Genomic DNA, 16,027 nt, shown 5'->3' on the forward strand with positions numbered 1-16,027 from the left:
GTACAACCTGGCTGGCAGTGGAAGTCACTTTTATTAGGGTGTCACTGGCTGGCGGGCAGGGTCAGCAGCAGCCCCTGGCAGGGAGGGCCTGCTCCAGAGGACGCAGTGTCGCACTCCGCCTCCCAGCCCATGTTTATGAGCCCAGAATGCACAAACCCAGGCCTGCTCTGGAGGCGCAGCCTCGTATATCTGCACAAATTACATTTCGGCTTTTATGAGTCCCAGGTCGTTCCCATTTCCTGCTGAGTGTCCTGTGGATATCATTAACATTTCTACAGCTTTTTCTTTTATTTTTTATTTTTCTTCACATTCTCCAAAATGCATTACCAAAAACATCACTTAAAAAGAGAGAGTGCTATGACCAGTGTCCTTTCCCCGCCTCCCTTAATCAGTCCAGCTGCTGCGTCTTTTAATTTAGCCGAGCTGTATTAAAGGCGGGTTTCCCAATACACACGAGCAGCTGGATGCGGTGAAAGCATCTATCTCTAAGAAAAGACAGTTCAATTAAAATACGAGGAGCCCAGTGCCTGATGGAGAACGCAGGCAAAAATGCTCACCCCAACATCACCCTCCAACCCCAGGCGGCGGGAGGGGGGTGAGGGAGGGTTGCAGGAACAAAGGCATGGCATCAAAGCCAGGCTCTCCGCCCAGCTCTGGTTCTGGGAGCCAACAGGGTCCGACAGCTCTGCCAGGAGAAAATGGGGCTCTGCCTCTTTAAGAGCTGCCTCAGGCCTGCCACAGGCTCTGTTGTTATTAATTATTATCATTATGATTACTTTTCAAGAGCACTAGGACAGGACGAGGAGTGGGGAGATAGGCAGGCAGCAGGCAGGGGTGGGCAGCAGCAGGAGAGGGGCCCCAAAGAGGCCCCTTTAGCAGAGATGGTGACCTTTGAACCTGGGGAGGGGGCAGAGCGGACAGACTGGGAGTTTGGCCTCAGTGGGTTCAGCTGGAGGGAGACGTTAGGGGCACCCCCTAACGCACCCTCACGGGGCTCCTTCGGGTCCAGTCTAGCCTCCCCATCCTTGCTTACCTGCCCTTGTGGACATTTGGGCAAGGGCTGAGCCACCGAGTTCTTGAGGGGATAGGGGGTAAGTCAGCCTGGAGTGTCCTCTAGATAGCAGGTGAAATGCTTAGGACAGAAGTCCCTTAGGACAACTCCTGGAAGATAAGTCTTGCCAGGCCCCCAGGCCGGAGGGAGCAGAGCAGGCTCAGACAAGACAGGCTCTCAGGGCCGCACACAGCACAGAGCGGGTTCAGGGCCCCAGGACTTCCTTCAGCACTGCAATGGGGCTCACTGCCGCTCCCCTTCCATCTCCTCAGCCAGGAAATGGGGGTGGGGAGCTAGGGTGAGCCTAGCCCTCTGCCCTCCCGTCAAAGGCACTGGGGGGGGGGGGCACCCTTGGCTGGGAGTGCTTACTGGGTACAGCTTTGCTCAGTTAGCACTTTGACTATTCTGGCCTTCTGGAGGAAAAGGTGAGGTTTGGAGGGCAAGAGACCTACCTTCAGGGCCACCCACAGTGCAGTTCCTCTCTCTAGGTGACCAGACCCAGAGAGTGTACCTCCCCGCCCCTGGACCCCACACCAAGAACTCCCACCCAGAGGAAGGCACTGGAGGAAGACAGCAAGAAGGTGCTCAAAGGGGAGGGCAGAGGTCTCTGCAGCCTCTGAGGCCCTAAAGGCCAGGCCACCCCCTTTTATTTGGGACCAGGGAGGACCCAGTCAGGGAGGTCCACTCATGAGCAGCAGTGGTCACTGGCCACTTACTGTCACCCCTTAACTGCTGTCCCTGGGCCCACAGCCCCTCCAGTGCCCCGGGTCAGGGAAATGGGCGTGGGGGCGGGGGGCAGAGCTGCCGCAGCTCCCACAGGCCACCAGTGGAGCCCAGCTAGAGCTGGAGGTTTTCCTGAGAGAGGGGCAGGGTAGGAGACAAAGAAGGAGGAAGGAAAAGAGTGGACAGAGAGAAGGAAGGTTTCTGTCCCCCAGCAGTGGCTGTGAGGCCACTGGTTCCATCCCATTCACTTACCCAAGGTTGTTTTATGACCCGGTTTCCTGATTTGTAGCTGTAGGGGAAAATGTAAAAATCCAACCCACTCCAGGCCGGCAGACTACAGGGAAAGAGAAAGTTGCCTGGGTCAGGATGCTAGGGATGGGGCCCGGGGGTGTCCAGGGAGGAGTAAAGGAGGCAGGATCACCCGGAGCCTCCCCTATCAGTGTGAGTGATGAATACCAAGTAGGAAACCTCGAATAAAATAATGAATCACTAGCCAGCTTTTCTGCTGTCCTGTGGGGTCTCCATTGAATCCTAAGGGCCTGGCTCGAAGATGGGAAGGGATGAGCTTCCAGAGTCCACAAAACAGACAGCCAGGCCCTGCAGGTCCCAGGGACAGGTTAGGGTCTTTGGCCCTAGGGGCTGATGGGGAGGTGAGCCAGTGGGAAGAGCCCTGCTTGGGGGAGAGGGGGACCATCCTGGGGCATAAAGACTCCCAGAGAGCAAGACAGTCCCCATCTCAAAGGAAGGCCTCTCAGGACCACCGCATACAGGCAACAGCCCCAACACACTCAACATGCAGCCCTCCTCACTTGTGGGCCCCCGTGCATGCCCCATGGGAGAACTCCATGGGAGTCCAGCATGCACCTCTACAGGGCCTTGGAGAGGGGGACCTGGGGGCTGGAGGTCCTGAACACTCAGGGGCAGGCTAAGGGGTGAGAAGTGCAAGAAGCCAGAAGATGGCCTCAGCACTCTCTCCAGATGTGGGGCAGGCCCCAGGCCAGGCTCTGGGGCTGAGGCTAGGAACCCCAGGTGAGGCAGGATCTCAGCTCTTTAGAGGAAGTCTGAATGAGGAGCAGAGGCTTCTGGGCTCTCCAGATGTTTGGAAAGCCTTCCTTGGAAGCCTACCAACGCTATCTCCTCCAAGGTTCCAACTGCAAAGGCCTCAGCGACCCTCCTAAGGCTGGTGAAGGTCCTGTTGTCAGGGGTCTAACCCACCAGGAGGATGCCTCACCCCTGGGGCATCCACAGGGTGTATGAGCACGAGTGCGCTGGTTTCTGGAAGTGCCAGGCCCAGTTAGGAAGCCACAACACCATTTCCAAGAGTAACCTGCGGGAGTACCACAGCCCAAAGACTGGGCAACAGCACCCATATCTCAACTTCGGTGCCTGCCTTCTAAAGTTGAGCCCATTCTGCAGCCACACCCCACTGCCGAGCTGTGTGGGTTCTGGGATGTGGTGGTCAATGGGCCCCCAGACCTGGGCCTTCGGAGCCAGAGGGGCCCCGCGGTCCAGGTGGCCAGCCAGGCATCCCCCTGTTGGGAGTTGTGGGGTAGCAAGAGGGGACTCAGCAGCAGCCACACTGTTGCAATTCCAGAGCCCCCCTGGGGGCCGGGGAGACTCACCTATTATCCCCTCCATAGTCACCAATCTCTTACAGACAGTAATTGGTTTTAGATAATTTTATTCACCATTCCAGAAATAAGCAATCACCTCTCCCCATTGCTGTCAAAATGCGGACAAGGCGGTGGGGGGGTCCTGAGTGCTGAGAAGCCATGAGCTAGGCCTGCGGTTTGATGGCCTACATATTTGGGACCCCAGGTCAGCACACCAACAGGCTGGCTCAGAGGCTGCCATGGGCATCTGAGGGGACCCACCAGGGGCCTCCTGAGATGTTCCTGGCCTTGTAGGCAGCTGCACAATGAGGATAGGACAAGATTTGTGTGTCCGCTGCCTGAGGGGAGGCAAAGGTGAGAGAGCCCAACCTCTCACCCCAGCTGTCCCTGTGCGCTACCCCACGGGCCCCGAGGGACCATGACTGCTCTGCCAAAATGGCTTCATAAGCTAGTGGCCTGTCTGGCTGCTTCCTCTGCTGGGAACAGTATTCTGGTATTTCCACGGCTTGCTTCTTCAGCTCAAAGGCTTTGCTCATGTCACCTCCTCTGGTACCCCTCCCCAGCCACCGTGTTTGGAAGAGCACCCCCTGTACTACTCCTCCCCTGTTTCTATCAAGTGCTCACTTCCCTGTAATAAGCCATGTGGCTGGCTGGCTTTATGACTGGTCTCTCCTCTTTAGAACTACAGTGCCATGGGAGCAGGCATTTTGGCCGGTTTTGTTCACAGCTATATCCCCATATCCCAGAACAATAAATATTTATTGAATGAATAATGCGTAAATGTCATATTAACCCTATGAAAATATCCAGAACAAGCTGTCGATGGCAGTAAAGAGAATGGGTGGGTGGGCATGGGGGCTTATTGCCACAACTCCTCACCCATTTGACAAAACCATCTCCTTTGGGCCCGGCTGGTGAGGCACCCAAGTGAAGCGAGCAGGTGGGGATGGAGGCAAAGCGAGGGCCCCAGGTCCCAAGTAAAGTGAGGGGGAGCCCCACGGAACTCCAGTAGGCTGTCGCCTCATGGGAATGCGAGCACAAGAGCCTCTGAGGGCATTTTGGTTTTTGATTTTTTTTTCTTAATAAAAAAAAATAAGTCTCTCATCTTAATGCTACTGACCAAATAAAAAGTTTAACACCCTAGGGTTGAAGAGAACCCGTCTGTGGGCTGCAGCTCATCACAAGCTCCCAGGTGTCAAACGCTGATGTAACTGGTGCACAGCGATCTTTGCAAGGGCAGAGCCAGGGCCTTGTCAGGAGGAGAATCTGAGCACCTAGCAGGTTGTCAGTGACCCAGAACCTTCCCTGAGCCCTGGAAGGAGTCCCGAGACCAGCAGGAACCAGTGCAGCCATGGAATGGAGCAGCACGGTGAACGTCTGTGGCCCTGGGGGAAGGTAAAGCTCAGAGCTGCCCAGAGGTGGAGGAGCCACAAGGCAGGGAGGCAGGAGACCCGAGGGCCCCAGGGGTGGTAAGAACCTTGGGAATATTCTACCCCAGGCACCAGATGAGGGCCTGCCCTCACCTCCCCACCCCCACCCCTGGGCACTTTGCTGGGTCCCTGCAGGGCTCCTTGGTGCCACTTATCACAGTGGTAATTACATAATTAATGGTATAATGAGCTGTTTTAAAAGTGCCTCCCTCACCAGAATGTAGCCTGATGAGGGCAGGGGCTTCTTCATCTGTTTGGTCCTAAGCTCCAAGTGCAGAAACTGTCTCGAGTAGGGGCCAGTTAAACGTTGCCTGGAGATCTGGGCAGATGCGATGGGTGAGGGGCTCAGCTCTGGTCTGGGTGCACTGTTTAACCTCACCAGAGCTCCAAGGGCAGCTGCTCAAAGAGAAGTGTGATGATGACAGTCCTGAAGGCCAGCCAGGACACGTACAATAGCCAATCAGGAAGAAAAGTCCAAGCTTCTGCTCTGTCCTCCACACTCCCTGGGTCACAATTCCTTCCTCCCTCCCTCCCTCGTCAAGCCCATTTCTGTTCAGCTTACAGTTGGGTGGGGTGGGGTGGGGTGGGGTGGGGTGCTGAGGATCCAGAGGAAAAAATGGCACAGCCCCTGCCCTCCCGCAGCAGGCAGGCAGACAGAAGTCTAAGAGGCTGCGGGGTGAGAGTGGAGGTGGTCCAGGGAGGCTGGCAGGAGGGGGCATAATGATCTGAGGAGGGGTGAGGGCCCACCAGGTGGAAGGAACAGCCTGAAGCTGGACGCAGGACACAGCAAGTGGGGGCACCTGCACTTATCTTCCGTCCACCACCTCAGGTGACCCGGATGCCAATGGTCAGATGCCCTCTACTCTCATGGCACCAACCCCCGGGGCAATCCTGCAAAGTCACCTCGATTTGTTAGCTGCCTGTATGGCTGCTGGGGAGCCGGTACTCTCCCATGTGCCTCTGGGGCCCACCCCATCTTCGGCCCAAGCTGGAGAGGGGTCTCTGACCTGGTGCTGCCCACATCTCCCTCTGCCTCTCGCCCACGAGTCCAGCTGCTTAGCAGCAGTGAGCCACCAGAAGGCACTTTCTATAGAGCATATTCTAGGTCAGACTGCCCCCTCGTTTTGCAGAGGGATTCACAGAAGCCCAGAGAGGGTCAGTGACTTGTCCAGGAGGTCCAGCAGGGCTGAGGTCCCTCTACAGCTCTGCACCCCTTGGTCAACCATAAAATGAACTCAAGAGCTGGAAGCCAAAAGGCAGAGGGGTCAAGGTCCTCCTGTTGGACACCCCAGATCTCCGGAGGAGCCAGGCAGTGCTCCCCCCTTCCCTAGCCTGGGTGGGAACAACTCCTCCCTTCCGTGCCTTTCGACACCCCCCGACACCCCTTCCGCGCAGCACCCTGACAGTTGGGGAGGCGCAGCCCGCCAGCCCCTCCCGGCCCGTTCCACCTGGGGGAGCCAGGGAATTGGCGCCCCCTCCCCCCAGCCCCCAGGGGAGGAAGCCGCCTGTCAGGCCGCCACGGCGTGTCAAATCCTCTTGCTGCCTAATTGTGAGACGGCGGCGTTTAAAGAAACGCTTTTCTGGCCGCCTGCCACACCGCAAACTGCTTGGTATAATTTTATTATTAAGGAGAGAGAAAAAGAGGGAGGGGGGTTGGGAGAGAGAGAGAGGGAGGGAGAGAGAGAGAGAGAGAAAGGGAGAGAGGAGGAAATTGCTTAGTCCAAGTCAGCTGGTGGAGTATTCTGCTCAATGTGAAGCGGGGACGGCTTTCCAGTTGGCAAGCTGACTTCGTTAATTGCGCATTCAGTCTCTACTTAGGGTAATTGAAACGAAGCGGGGCCCAGGTCTGACAATTAGGGTCTGCGACTAGGCCATTAACCCTTTCCGCCGCCGCCTCCGCCGCCCCCCGCCCCCGGTGGGCTGCACGCAGCCCTGCGAGCGCGGGGAGGGCGGCCGGGCACCCCCGAGACGCGGGGCCGGGGCCGGGGCGGGGGCGGGGGGCGGGGCGGGACCCCGCGCGGGGCTGCGCACTGCGGCAGGGGCTGCGGGCGGGCGCCCAGCGCGGGCAGGGTTAACGCGGTGCCGCCGTGTCCGGGAGCCCGGCGGGGGCCGAGCTGGGGCTGGGGGCGCCGCGCGGGGTGTGTGGGGGTTGTTTGCGGCCTCGCCGCCCCTCTGCAACAGATGTTTCAGCCGTGTAAGACAAAGGCAGAGCGCCTGCTGCTGCCGGGAGAAAATCCGCAGGACTCCCTCAGGGGCAGGTAAAATTTCACCTTCTATTTGTGTTCCCCCCTCACACCCCCGCCCGCCCCCGCCCGCTCCCCCGGTCTCTGCGCCAATCCGGAAAGCGCCACCAAAGACGCCGCGCCGCCTCCTCCGCAGCCCAGCCCGCTGACCCCAGCAAGGTCACGGCGACCTCGGGCTCCGCCGGCAGCGCGCCCGCCCGTCCTCCGCTGGCGAGGGGTGCCTCTCCGCGCCCGGCCCCCTCCCGGGGCGCCCCCCGTCCGAGACGCGCGACGATCGGAGGCGCAGGGAGAGGCAGGAAGGGGGCGCTGCGCTCGCCACGAGGCGGAGGCGGCGCCGGACGCCGCGCGCCTCCCTCCTGCCTGCGCCGGGACCCCGGGGGGCTCTGCCCCCCAGCCCCCATCATTCATCTCCCTGATTCCCGCTGTATCCGCCCTCGGAAGTCAGCCGAGTGAAGCAGCTGTTCCTTGCACACTCCACTTGACCAGAGATGATGATAAATGAGGCCCGGGCTGCGTCGGGGACGCGGCGGCTGCCGCGAGGGGCGCGCAGGGCGGGGCGTGCGGCCCGCAGCCCCCTCCCCGCGCCCCGGAGAGGCCGAGGAGGCGGAGGACAGAGGCCGAGGGGCACGACCCGAGGGCCGCACTTCCCTCGCGGCGCCCGGCGCGGCCCCCGCACCCCGCTGCCAGCGGGCGGCGGCGGAGGGGCGCGGGGCACGCGGGGGCCGACGCGGGGCCCTGTCCTCCCCGCCGCCCGCGCCGCAGCCCCGCCCCGCCCTCGCCCTCCCCCACCCCTTCCCCGAAGGCCGCGGTCCCCACGGCGCCCTCGCCCCCTCCACCCCCGTGCCTCAAACCTATTAACGCTCGTAAATAATGAATAATGGAGCGCTTCCCTCCAGCCGCGCGGGGCTGCGGGCGGGGGCCGCTGCCAGCTGCGCCCGGACCTGGGGAGGGGGCGCCCCCCGGCCGGGTGCAGGGGGCCCGGGCGCGCGGCCCCGCACACGTGCAGCCGCGGCGCGCAGGCGGGCACCCCGCCCCGCGGAGGAGGGGGAATCCCGCGCTGCCCTCCCCAACGCCACCTCCCCTGGAGTCCTCTGGCACCGAACGAGGCGAGAGAGCGCGCGCGAGCTTCCCAGCCGGAGAGGGTTATTTTTAACCTGCCCCCCTTTCTATATCTGCCTCTCGGGTTTGCGCGCCCGCCCGCCCGCTCCACCAGCCGAGGACGCGGGCTCCTCACCTCGCGCGGCGGCTCCGGCCTCTGAGCGCCTCCCCCGGCCCGCGGCCCCCGCCCCTGCGCGGGCATCGCGCGGCTAAATCTCAGCCTGGAAAGGACCGATTAGGAGCCGCGTGCCTTTCTGCGAAATATTGGAACCGGGTGGGGTGGGGGCGGGGAGCCCGGCGCTCTCGTCCCCTCGCCTCCCTCCCCGCTCGCCGTGACTGCGAGAGGCGGCTCCGGCGCTCCCTCCGCAAAACAGGGGGCGGCCAGGCCGGGGCGCCGAGCCCCCCTCTGCTTTTCGCCCTTCACTCCTCAACGCCCACCCTTCAGTCATCGACAAAGCTGGAGCTTCTAACGCACCGACCCTCCGGCGGCGGCGGCGCCAAGTGGGGCGCTGCCTCCCCCATCTCGGCCTCCTCCCTGAGCCACTCCAAACAAACACACCATTTAAACGGCAGCGGGCTTGCACACCAACTTCAAGGCGGACCCCGCCCGCGCCCGTGCCCAAGGCACACCGGGGGGCCCCCTTCCCCGGCCTGCTCTCCCTCCCCTCGGCCGTGGCCTCCTTAGGGCCCCCCCTCGCCCCTCCCTCCCATCCCCTTCGCGCCCAGCAGCCCAGACCCCCTCCCCACCCCTCTTCCTCAGGGGAGCGAGGCGGCAGGAAGTTCATGTCCATTCCCATTACCTTGCTCTCCGAAAGGCCACCCACCCAAACCCCAGCCTGTCCTTACCCCCAAAGGAGGGGGCAGCAGAGGAGCTGGCTGGGCTCAGAAACCCCCTCCAGGCTTTGACTGGATCAGTCACTTGACATTTTCCAGACTCTGCTCACGCCCAATCCTGGAGACCCACAGGCACAGGGCCCCCTTAGGAACCCCCCCTCCTGAATGAGGTGGGGTGAAAGACATAGGCTGCAAAATACAGGGGAAAACTGTGGAGGGAGTGGTGGGCTGAGGAGGAAGGGCGTTCCAGCGGCAAGGAGCTGCCTGGCTTAGTGGCAGGAAAGAACACAGAGTATTTGGGAATCTGAGCCGGATTTCTCTCCCCAGCTTAGCTGGAGGGTGGGGGAGGGCCCGGCCCCCACCCCAAGGGAGCCACCCCTGGCGGGGATTATGGTAAGAAGCCTGGCAGGCTGGGAGGGAGGGGATGGGGAGGAGGGTGTGAAGATGCCTGCGGATTGCAGATGTGAGGATAGCAGGTGCCACCGGGTTTATCTGATGACACCTTTGGGCCAGTGGCTGAAGCTGGGGGGCCCAGCCTGCCCTGGAGGTGAGGCAGGTCCAGGGGGCAGGAGAGAGAGGGCCCCTTAGCACACGCAGGCTCTGGCAGGGCAGAGTGGGGGTTCTCAAGGAACTTCACCCCTCCCACCCCAGCCAGCCTAGATACTGAGCCTGGGGCCATCCTCAGATCTAGAAAGTTCTTGGTAACCTCAGACTATCTGATTGGGCATAATAGCAGCTGCAGCAGACAGCATGCTGTCTGGCCCCCTTCTATGGCCAAGGTGCCTTGATAGATTTTACTTCTAACCCTCAAATTGCCTTTCTAGGGGATGACGTCACCTCTCATTTCACAGCCCTGGAAACTGAGCTCTAGAGCGTGGAAGGGGCCATCCTGGGGGCCTTTCCCAGTCCCCCTGTGGGCAGGGCCTCGACCTGGTTTGCTCTGCTTTCCGGCAGCTGGGCATCAAGGAGGTGCCTAGGGGCTTTAGGGTGCAAGATCATGAGGTCCTGGTTTGCCCCCTGGGAAATTTCAGGAAACTGGTTTTCTCGGGAGGAAGAAAGAACAGGGAGTTGGTGTGGTGGTGAGCTGGAGAGAGGAGTCACAGTGCGCACCACCACCAACTCCCACCCCGCCAACTCCTCGGGGCAGATCTGGTTACCCAAGGCGCCAGGCTCCCTGGTGAGGGTCCCCAGGTGGGGGGTTGGCTCCTGGGGCTGCAGGGTTATTGTCAGTGAGGCCTGGAGTCCACATGGTGTCATGTATTCATTTGTAGCCCAAACACAAATCTCACACACTGTACCACTGCTCTTCCAATGAGTACAGCTGTTGTGATGGATAGGTCACAAATTCATTGAGGGCCTAGCAGCTCTGGGTGGTTATACCCCCCTGACCCCAACAATACACTAACAGCTCCTATTTTAATAGGACAGGCATTTCCAGCCCACCACTGGGTGTAGAGTAGGGGACCTCTACGGATGAACAGCTGGAATGACGGGGCCACCCCATCCTCCTGGCTACCACTAACCTCCCCTCCACTGCCCTGGCTGCCCCCATTGCCAGGAAGGGAGCTTCTACTTCTGGGCAAGTTTGGATGGATGGCCTGCTGCCCACCCCCCGCAGGTGGGCGGGGAAACCTGGCCAGCCCCTCAGACATGTAGCCTGGTGACCAGAAGCACTGACCTTTGGGGAAAGTGAACCACCAGTCACTACCCCAGAGGCTGGGCTGGCGGGAGCCTGGGCCTGCTTGCCTCAGGATGGAAAGTATTTGCCTTTGGTTTTCAGCCGCCGCCTCCCTCTGCCTGATTTCCCTCTATTCCACACAATCATGAAATGTGAAGGTACTCAAGGGTAAAAATGAAGAGGGGCAGCTGTCGGAGGCCAGTGGCCTGCCGTTTTGAGCAGCACTATTTTTCTCCCAAGGTGGACCGAAGACTCTCTGCCGCCAGCCTGGGCTCCGAACTCCTGCACCCGGAATCCCCGGCCTTGGCCCAGTCCCCTCAGGCCTCCCCCTCCAGCCGCACCAGGCCCTGCCAGAACTGCCCCCCCTGCTGGCCCCCAGTCCCTCAGCATCTGGGGGAGAGACCCGCTTCCAGCTGTACACCAACTCTGCCTGACTCCAGCGCTGTCTTGTTCTGGAAAGTTGCAGGAGAATCTCCCCGGCTTGTTCTGTGGTAGTGGTGACCGCGTGGGGAGCGGCAGGCCTCTCTTGCTCCCCAGGGATGTCAGATTCTCAAGGGCCAGGCCAGCCAACTGTGGGGGCTCACAGGCGGCTGGCTGTGTGGCTCTGGGATGCAGGGAGGCACGTCTTCCCTCAGCTCCACCCTGACTGTAAATCCCTCTGCCCTGATGCCACACAGCTCTGGGTTCAAATCCCACTTCTGCATGCGATCTGCTGGCTGGCCCTGGGCGATTCACTTAACTGCTCTGCGTGTTCCTCAGCTGAAACCTTACTAACACCACACTTATAGGGTTAACACGAAGACAGGACGATACGCTGTGCTTGGCACCTGGTAGCTGCCCAAGGACGGGCAGTAACTTGTAGCGCCTCTGGCACCGTCCATGGGGGCAAGGGCCAAGTGTACTCTGTCTCCCGGGGAGCTGTGTGTGTCTGAGACAGAGCAGGTCTCTGGCAGGTAGGGCTTTATGGGGAATAATGATTATCGCTCCCCTCAAGCTGGGAGGCTTCTGGGAACTGATAATTAAGGTTTGTCCCCAGACTGTGTCATGTCCCCCATGGTGGGTTATCTTCCCAGCTGGAGTTCAGGTGTTTCTCATATACTATGGCACACATCTCCACACATCTTACTAAGAGGCAGATTTTATTGCAGTGGGCCAGGGGTGGGGCTGGGGTCCTGCAGTCAAACAGGGTCCTGGGCCACTCTGGCTAGAATGAGATCCCAGTCCTCGGACACTCTTGGTCCCACTGGACCAGGTTCTGGTTCCACAGCTCTGAGCCCCACGTCTCGGAGCTGAGTCCCTGCAGGGGCGAGAACGGCCCCCAGGACTCTGCATTTGGCATCACTTCCCAGCAGCAATGCACTGATAAAAGGCAGCTTCACGTTGCTAAGCTCAAGACCGCTTCGAGGCCAGGCTTCCTGGGCCCCAGAGTTCCCATCGGCACAGTGTGAAGCACAGATAAAGTGATTCTACACTTCCCATCAATGGTTCCCCATGCCCTCTTCAGTTCCCTGACCCCTTCCAAAGGTACAAGTCTCAACCCTAGCACCAACCCCAGGGGCAGACCCTAGGGTTGGCAGTCCTGGGGATACAGAGGTCACCCAGCCTGACGATGAACAGCACCCAGTTCTTGCTGGCTGCCCTTTAGTGCCAGGCACTATCCCAGTATGCACTTTGCATCTACACATCTCATCCTCATGACAGCCTGGTGGGGGCTGAGGGGGAAGTACCATTATCACCCTTGTTTTATGGATGACACTGGGGCTCAGATTGCTGAAACCCACCTCATGAGGTCCCATCACTGGTCAGGGGTTCAGGGTCTGCAGTGACTGGACTCCCATCCTTTCCAGCCTGCCCCTGCCACCCTCCAAACATACATAACCTTTGAGGATTTCCTTATGGGGAAGAGCAAATTAGATTTTCTAGGCCTGGAGCAGGTGTGGACGGGGTACACTGCATCTACCCGGCCAGTTTGGGTGTGGGGAGCAAGGCAGTACAGTCTCTCCGGGGAGTTTTTTAGCAATACAGACCCAAATGAAAACTGCATGTACTCTCTGCCCTGTAGTCTTGCTTGCAGCCTGGCCCAGAGAGTTCTGCACAGGGCGGCAGTGAAAGCCTGGAGATCCCCTAAAGTGTCCATATGAGGAGGATGAGGGACGTGCACTTGGGGAATTCCACACGGTGCAGTCTAGAGAGTAAGGAAGGGCTCCGTGTGCTGATGGGGCGCAGTCTGCAAGTTGGGGAGAAAAGCCCAGGATTGAAAGTTGTGAGATGCTACACTGTATAAAAGGGAGGAGTGTATTTGACTTTGTTTCCCATGAGCATGTCACCCTCACAAAATGATTTTAACATTTTTATGGATAAATCTCCACCCCCTGGGCTCTGCGAGGTGGCTGAAGGAGCCTGGTTTGAGGCTCTGGTCTGGCATGGCTCTGTGCCAGCTGTTGGGTGCTCGTCCAGAGGGTCATGTGACCTCCACTTCCTCATCAGGAGGATGGCATGAGGCCCAGCTGCCAAGAGGAGTCAGCACCCCATGTCCTGCACTGGGTACTGGGCACGACGGGGATCATTCCCCCACTTCACAGGTGGGGTACCTGAGGCTCCAAGTGGTGGGGGAACAAACCTGAATCCCCTGTAGTTGGTGTTATTTCTGGGTGTGTGGCCTTGGGGGACACACAGGCCAGGACTGGCTCCGGCCTGAGCCATGACAGTGGCTGCTGCCACCAGGGCTGCTGATCAACCCCCAGCACACAACCACTCCTGGTGCTACCTGTCCCTGAATGTTCCAGTCCATTTCCACCCACAGCGTGCATCCTTTATCGCCAGAACGAAGGCAACACACATAAAACTTAGAAGCAAAGGCCAATCTTTCACGGCCCGAAGACTCGGCCACAAAGGCCTGGCAGAGAGGGGAGCAGCCTGGGAGAGTGTGGGGCTGAATTCTGGCCTGGATACCATTGAGCTTTGGGCCCCGGCAGGCGACTCTAACACTATGCCTCAGTTTCCTCAGGAGGAAGCAGGAGGAAAAGTAAGTGCCCCAAAGGGTGGGTAAGAATTAAATGAGAAAGTCGACAGTTGTTCAAGCCATGCCTGGCAAAGGAGGGTCCAACAAGTGAGCTGTTATTTCTAAAGGGTAAATATTTATATAATTTTTTATAACAGAGGGAAAGTTCAGGAAAATCCCTGACTGGTCCTAGTTGGCTTGGAGGTGGGGCCAGAGGGGGGCAGGAGCTCCTGGAAGTGACCAGAACCTAGCTCTGGCGCCCCAGCCCCAGGAGCAGCTGGTCCCTGTGCGGGCAGGCGGACACAGTGTCCTAGCACAGGCAGGCAGTGGCCAGAGCGGGGCCAGCCGTCTGTGTTCCCTCGCTGGCAGGTCGGGTGGAACAGACTTGGCCAGAGGCCCCTACAGCCCCGGGCCCGTGGAGCGAGGGCTCAGAAAGGGCCCTGTGTTCCACCCTGCTCTGGGGCTGGCTTTTTCCAGACCATAGCCTCATGAGTCTCTGGGAAGAACATCCAGTCCTGGGGGCCCTGCACTGACTTTTCTGTGTGACCCCAGGTGAGTCACCGCACCTCTCTGGGCCTTTGTTTCTTTACCGGTTAAATGTGGATAGTGATAGCACCCTCCTCATGGGGCCCAAGAGGAAAATGGACATGAAAGTGCTCTGTCATCACCATCCTCACGATTAATCTGCACAGGGTGCTTATGTGTGCAGGGCCCTGTTTTAAGAAGCAGTCTATGGGGGCAGCCCGAGTGGCTCGGCGGTTTAGCGCCGCCTTCGGCCCAGGGCGTGATCCTGGAGGCCTTGGGATCGGGTCCCGCATCGGGCTCCCTGCATGGAGCCTGCTTCTCCCTCTGCCTGTCTCTCTGTGTTCTTGTGAATAAATGAATGAAATCTTTAAAAAAAGAAAAAAAAAAGAAGCAGTCTATGGGGGCGCCTGGGTGGCTCAGCCTGTTAAGCGCCTGCCTTTAGGTCAGGTCATGATCCTAGGGTCCTGGGATAGAGCCCTGCATTGGGCTCCCTGCTCAGCATGGAGCCTGCTTCTCACTCTCCCTCTGCCTGCCACTCTGCTACTCTACTTGTGCTCTCTTCCTATCAAATAAATAAAATCCTTAAAAAAAATTTTTTTATAAAGAAGCAGTCTACATATTTTAACTCGTCTTACAGATGAGACAACAGAAGCACAGAGAGGTTAGATCACTTGTCCAAAGTCACACAGCTTATAAGGAGCCAGAAGTACTACAGGGGAAGTCAAACACTATTATTATAATACATGGCTGTGAGGGTCTAGGATCTGGAAGCTTTGAGCTCAGTGTCTGGAGGCAGCTTTGGCCAGGGAAGGAGGGCCCAGGAAGGAGCCCTGTGTTGTGGTTGGCTGTGATGTTCATGCCAGGCACTGGGGCAGAAGGTGCTGTCCCAAGCAATGGGATTTTAATTCTCATATTTCCTGGGTGCCCTCCATAAGCTGGGCATTGACAGAAGTGCCCTGCCTGCCACATCATTTTAATTCCAAGAGTAATTGCAAGCAACACGTGGGCACCCCCATTTTGCTGACTGGCACAATTAAGGCCTGGAAGCAAAGGGAATTTCTTGGTGAGCAGCAACATTTGGATTTAAACTCAGCTCATCTGCATCTAAGCCTGCTATGCAGGGCAAGGATCCTGGTCAAAAGCAAGAGCAGTGGGCACCAGACACTCCTCTGAAGAAGGGAGACTTTTGGAACCTGCAGGGGCTCCCACAAAACTTGTTCCATCCCATGCACTGACCTTGGAGCATCTGATCTGCTGCGCCTGGGCCGATGCCTTCACTTCTGCTCACCCTGAGCCTCCTGACTAGCCACAGGTACTGTAGGGTGACCTACAGGGTCCACAGGGTGGACCATTTTACAGGCAGGGAAACTGAGGCTCACTGAGGGGTGGGGATTTGCTCCATGGCTCAGAACTACTTTTTGGTACCTATGGACCACAAGATCCCTTCATTCACCCTCACGCCCATCCATCCAAGTAGTCACTGAGAGCCCCCCAGCATGCCACAGAAGTGCTAGGGGCAGAGACAGCTGTGGGTTTCAGAAGCAGTAAGTGCCAAAGCCCAGGAAGGGCCTCTAGATCATACCAGAATGGGAATAGGGGATTAGAAAAGACTTCACAAAGGAAGAGAGGGATGGTGAAGGTAATAAAAATGTGACCATGGCTTTTGTAAGTTGAACGTGGGTGAGGGGGCGAGGGATGAGAAACGGGCAGGGTCCATGTGCCATAGCCCTTGTGGGCCATGTGAAGATCTCGGGCCTTGTGCCCAGGACAATGGGGAGCCATGGGGGGCTAGCAAAGGAGTGACTGACACTATCGGACACATGCGCTGTAA

At 58.8% G+C, this 16,027-nt stretch overlaps 1 protein-coding gene across 2 annotated transcripts in view; it reads right to left on the reverse strand.

The window, feature by feature from the left end:
- RAI1 (retinoic acid induced 1) overlaps nucleotides 1–16,027 on the reverse strand; it is a 120,912-nt gene that overhangs the window by 18,344 nt on the left and 86,541 nt on the right. The window contains exon 1 of one of the 2 annotated variants that reach the window (XM_072730546.1): nucleotides 8,295–8,417. The exons of the other annotated variant lie outside the window; for it this stretch is intronic. The gene's annotated coding sequence lies outside the window, so the exon portion shown is untranslated. Of the gene's footprint in view, nucleotides 1–8,294; nucleotides 8,418–16,027 lie in introns of those variants that run through there. 2 annotated transcript variants of the gene reach the window in all.

This window comes from Vulpes vulpes, chromosome 12 (assembly GCF_048418805.1).
Source record: "Vulpes vulpes isolate BD-2025 chromosome 12, VulVul3, whole genome shotgun sequence".
NCBI classification, from domain to species: Eukaryota; Metazoa; Chordata; class Mammalia; order Carnivora; family Canidae; genus Vulpes; species Vulpes vulpes.